The sequence below is a fragment of the Erinaceus europaeus genome, chromosome 11 (genome assembly GCF_950295315.1).
Source record: "Erinaceus europaeus chromosome 11, mEriEur2.1, whole genome shotgun sequence".
Lineage (NCBI taxonomy): Eukaryota > Metazoa > Chordata > Mammalia > Eulipotyphla > Erinaceidae > Erinaceus > Erinaceus europaeus.
Window position 1 is genome coordinate 53,904,842 of NC_080172.1, and position 5,689 is coordinate 53,910,530.

At 44.0% G+C, this 5,689-nt stretch overlaps 1 non-coding gene across 1 annotated transcript; it reads right to left on the reverse strand.

Annotated features, from left to right (window-relative positions):
- Nucleotides 1–4,180: 4,180 nt before the first annotated feature.
- On the reverse strand, nucleotides 4,181–4,287 carry LOC132541555 (U6 spliceosomal RNA). The gene has a single exon (XR_009552701.1). It is a non-coding gene; the product is annotated as a U6 spliceosomal RNA (small nuclear RNA).
- Between the last annotated feature and the right edge of the window lie 1,402 nt (nucleotides 4,288–5,689).

Here is a 5,689-nt window from a genome sequence, read left to right on the forward strand (position 1 = left end):
AATGGAGAGAGGAGGGGGACATAGAAAGGGGGAGAGAGAGATACCTGCACACCTGCTTCACTCCTTGTGAAACGACTCCCCTGCAGGTGGGAAGCCAGGGGCTTGAACCAGAATCCTTACACCAGTCCTTGTGCTTTGCCCCAAGTGCACTTAACCGCTGTGCTACCGCCTGACTCCCCATGAGGGTCTTTTTATTATGCTGTATCCCCCACTCTAAATAGATTTTTTTAATGGAAAAAAAATCAATCGAGCCCCGAGTCTCCACAAGCAGGGGGAAAGCTTTGCAAGTAGTGAAGCATTTCTGCAGGTCTCTTTCTCTCTCCCTATCTCCCCTATCTCTCAATTTTTGTCTCTATTCAGTAAATAAAAATAATAAACAGGCAGTCAGGTGGTAGCACAGCGGGTTAAGCGCACGTGGCGCAAAGCGCAGGGACCGGCATAAGAATCCCGGTTCGAGCCCCAGGCTCCCCACCTGCGGGGGAGTCGCTTCACAGGCGGTGAAATAGGTCTGCAGGTGTCTGTCTTTCTCTCCCCCTCTCTGTCTTCCCCTCCTCTCTCCATTTCTCTCTGTCCTATCCAACAACGACGACAGTAATAATTACAAGAATTAAACAACAAGGGCAACAAAAGGAGATAAATAAATAAATAAATAAATAAATAAATAAATAAATAAATAAATATTTAACTAGGATTTCATCTGGTGCCATGGCAACTTCCATATGGTGCAGGGGCTGAAGCCTGGGTCACACACAAGGCAAGGCTGAACTTTACCCAGTGAACTATCTCTCTCTTTTTTAGTACTGTGCAGTTTTATTAACCATTCAAATACAGTAGCGGCTTGTAAGAATGAGACAGAATTGGGATTTAAAAGTGAACAGATAGAGGTTAGGCGGTAGCGCTACGGGATAAGCGCACATGGTGCAAAGCGCAAGGACCGGCCTAAAAATCCCGATTCGAGCCCCCAGCTCCCCACCTGCAGGGGAGTCCCTTTACAGGCGGTGAAGCAGGTCTGCAGGTATCTATCTTTCTCTCTCCCTCTCTGTCTTCCCCTCCTCTCTCCATTTCTCTCTGTCCTATCCAACGACAAACGACATCAACAACAATAATAACCACAACAAGGCTACAACAACAAGGGCAACAAAAGGGGGGGAAAAAAAGGCCCCCAGGAGAGTGGATTCATGGTGCAGGCACTAAGCCGCAGCAATAACCCTGGAGGCAAAAAAAAAAAAAGTCATGGGCGGGGGTAGCTAGCATAAAAGACTCTCATGCATGAGGCTCCAGAGTCCCAGGTTCAATCCCCTGCACCACCATAAGCCAGAGCAGAACAGTGCTCTGGTGTTTCTCTCTGTGTCTGTGTGTTTCTCTTTCTTCATATCACTCAAAATAAAATAAAATAAAATAAAATAAAATAAAATAAAATACTTTTTTAAAAAAGAATTCACTACATATTCTTTTCACAAACATATTTTCACAGAGCCAATACAGTACTAGCCATTAACCCAGTACATCGAGTGTACTGAAGTAGAAAAGATGCAACAATAAAAATAGCTACATTAGAAAGACTTCAACACTGGAAGTCGGGAGGTGGTGCAGCTGGTTAAGCGCATGTGGCTCAAAGCAGCGCAAGGTCCGGCATAAGGATCCGGGTTGGAGCCCCCTGCTCCCCACCTACAGGGGTGTCGCTTCACAAGCGGTGAGGCAGGTTTACAGGTGTCTATCTTTCTATCTTTCTCTTCCCCTCTCTGTCTTCCCCTCCTCTCTCCATTTCTTTTTCTTTTCTTTTTTTTTTTTTTTTGCTCCCAGGGTTATTGCTGGGGCTCAGTGCCTGCACCATGAATCCACCACTCCTGGAGGCCATTTTTTTCCCTTTTTGTTGTCCTTGTTGTTGTAGCCTTGTTGTGGTTATTATTGTTGTTGTTGATGTCGTTCGTTGTTGTATAGGACATTGTTGTTGTAGTTATTCTTGTTATTAATGTCGTCATTGTTAGATAGGACAGAGAGAAATGGAGAGAAGAGGGGAAGACAAAGAGGGGGAGAGAAAGCCAGACACCTGCAGACCTGCTTTACTGCCTGCAAGCGACTCCTCTACAGGTGGGGAGCCGGGGGATCCTCACATGGGTCCTTGCGCTCTGCGCCATGTGCACTTAACCCGCTGGGCTACTGCCCAACTCCCAAGTCTCACATTCTAACCTGTGTCACTCCAACTATGAAGGCAATTTTGTTTAAGTGGGGCTAGAGATGTCTCTCATCTATTCCTCTTAAACTTAAATCTCTGCCCTCACTCCCACTCAGCCCCTGGGGTGCCCTCTGAGTCATGTAGGCATTCTTTCCCAGTAACATTCCTGGCATAGCAGAGCTGGGGTGACGTGACGTGGCTGGGTGTGGAAGCAGGGGCAGAGAAGGACACATTGGCTTGAGGCTCCCAAGGAAATGGAACAAGGAGTTCACCCTTATATTCACTGGAAAGGGTAGTTAATTGGTCCACACATAGAAATTTGAAGGCAATAGAACACACATACATGAACTGTGCTAGTGCTACCTTGGTTTCCTTTGTATATGTGATGCCAGGTTCTTGTGCATGCATGATTCCACCACTCCCATGCTGATTTTTTTTTTTTTTTCTTCTTCAAATTTCAGGTAGAGAGAAACAGAGAAGAGAGACTTCTGGGCAAGCAGCAAAGACAAACAAATAAATACAATAAATATTGACAACCACTGGATGCACAAACACACTAAACTGACAACCTCACTAAACTGCAGCTGGGACATGTGCAGACACCAGAACTAAACCCATACATTTGTAGGCACATTATATACAATAAAGGGGCCAAAACTGCCTAGTGGGGAAAAGAAAGTCTTTTTAGCAAATGTTATTGGGTGTATTGGATAACCCACATGCAGAAAAATGAAGCTAGGGGCTGGGTGATGGTGCACCTAGTTAAGCGCACATGCTACAGTGCACAAAGAGCCAGGTTCGAGCCCCCGGTCCCCACCTGCAGGGGGAAAGCTTTGCTAGTGGTGAAGCAGGTCTGCAGGTGTCTCTCTGTCTCTCTCCCTCTCTAGCTTCCCTCCTTCTCTCAATTTCTGGCTGTCTCTATCCAATAAATAAAGATAATAAAAAAAAATCTAAAAAAAAAAGAAGAAGAAGAAAAATAAAACTAGACTACCACCTACACCATGCACCAAAATTAACTCAAAATTGATCACAGATGTAAATATCAGACCTGAAACTATAAATTACATAGAATGCATTGGTGAAATATTTCAGGACCTTAACATTAAAGATATATTTGAAGACTCCACACCATGGGCCACAGAAACAAAAACAAAAATGCACAAATGGGACTACATCAAATTGAAAAGTGTCTGGGCCAGTGGTGGTACACTGGTTGAGTGCACATGCTACAATGCACAAGGACCCAGGTTTGAGCCCTCTGTCCCCACTTGCAGGGGGAAAGTTTTGCAAGTGATGAAGCACTGTTGCAGGTGTCTCTTTCTCTCTCTCTATCACCCCCTTCCCTCTTGATTTCTGGCTGTCTCTATCTAATTAATAAACAAAGCTAAAAAAATTGAAAAGCTTCTACACATCCAAAGAAAATTCCAGTGGTCTGGTCCAGGAGGTGGCACAGTAGATAAAATGTTGGATCCTCAAACATAGTCCCGAGTTCAACCCTCAGCAGCACATGTACCAGAGTGATGTCTGGTTCTCTCCCTCCCTCCTTCTCTTTCTCTCTCCTCCTATCTTTCTCATTAATAAATAAATAAAATCTTAAGAAAAACTTCCAGAAAATATGAATAGGCAGTTCTCTAAACAAGAAATACACATGGCCCAGAGACATGCGGAAATGCTCTAATTCACTCATTACAGAAATGCAAATTAAGATGCTAGGCAGTGGCACACCTGGTTAAGCACATACATTACAGTGTGCAAGGAAGCGGGTTTAAGCCCCTGGTCCTACTGGGGCAACGCTTCATGGGTGGTGAAGCAGTGCTACAGGTGTCTCTCTGTCTCTTTCCCTTATGTATGCATTTATGTATGCATGTATTTTACCAGAGCATGCTCATCTCTGCCTTATGGTGGTGGGGAGGAATTGAACCTGGGACTTTGGAGCCTCAGGCATGAGAGTCTGTTTGCATAACCGTTATAGTATCTACCCTCCATCCCCCCCTCTTTTTCTTTTTAAATATGGAACGCTTCACGAATTTGAGTGCCATCCTTGAACAGGGGCCATGCTGATCTTCTCTGTCTCATTCCTATTTTAGTTTATGTGCTGCTGAAGTAAGCACTCTCTGTCCCTCCCTATCTCCCCCGTCTCAATTTTTGTCTCTATCTGATAATAAATAAGTTTAAAATTATTAAATTTCCTTTAAAAAAGAGAAATGCTATTTAAAACCACAATGAGATTCCACCTCACACCTGTGACAATGGGCTCCATCAATAAAACGAGAAGATAAGTGTTGGAGAGGATATGGAGAGGAACTCTACTGAACTGGTGGGAGGGCCAGTTGGTGCAGTCATTGTGCAGAACAGTATGGAGAATCCTTAAACAAATACAAATGGAAATATCTTATGATCTAGCAATTCCATTCCTAGGCATTTACCCAAAAGATACAATAACACTAATTAATTAAATTAAATCAAATTAAATTAAAAAGAGAGGGTGGGAGTAGATAGCATAATGGCTATATAAACAGACTCATGCCTGAGGGTCCAAAGCCCCAGGTTCAGTCTCCCATATCACCATAAACCAGAGCTGAGCAGTGTTCTGGTAAAATAAATAAGTAAAATAAGGGGGCCGAGTGGTGGCACACCTGGTTGAGCACACAAATTACAATGTGCAAGGACTTGGGTTCCAGCCCCCAGCCCCCACCTACAAGGGGAAAGTTTTGTGAGAGGTGAAGCAGTGCTTCAGGTGTCTGTCTCTCTCCTTCTCTATCACCTCCTTCCCTCTTGATTCCTGGCTGTCTCTCTCTAGCCAATAAATAAAGATTTAAAAAATAAGTAAAATAAATATTAGAGAGAGAGCCACCACAGCACTGCTCCATTGTGCCTGGAGCTCCCCTTGACACTGTCCATGGTGCTCCTATGGTGCTCTGGGGCAGGAACCCAGGGCTGCCACACCTGTGATAAAGTACACACTCTACCAAGAGCAATCTCCCAATGCCTAAAGCTAATTTCATTTATTTCTCTTATTAAATTTTTTATATTTATTTATTTTCCCTTTTGTTGCCCTTGTTTTTTACTGTTCTTGTTATTGATGTCATCTTTGTTAAACAGGACAGAGAGAAATGGAGAGAGGAGGGGAAGACAGAGAGGGGGAGAGAAAGATAGACACCTGCAGACCTGCTTCACCACCTGTGAAGTGACTCCCCTGCAGGTGGGGAACCAGGGGCTCCAATTGGGATCCTTACGCTGGACCTTGTGCTTTGCGCCACGTGTGCTTAACCTGCTACACTACCGCCCAACTCCCTATTTCTTTTCTTTTTTTTTTTTTTTTAAGATTTTGTTTATTTATGAGAAAGATAGGAGGAGAGAGAAAGAACCAGACATCACTCTGGCACATGTGCTGCCGGGGATCGAACTCAGGACCTCATGCTTGAGAGTCCAAAGCTTTACCCCTGCGCCACCTCCCGGACCACCCTATTTCTTTTTTTTAAATCTTTTTTTATTAATTTTTTTAAATATTTA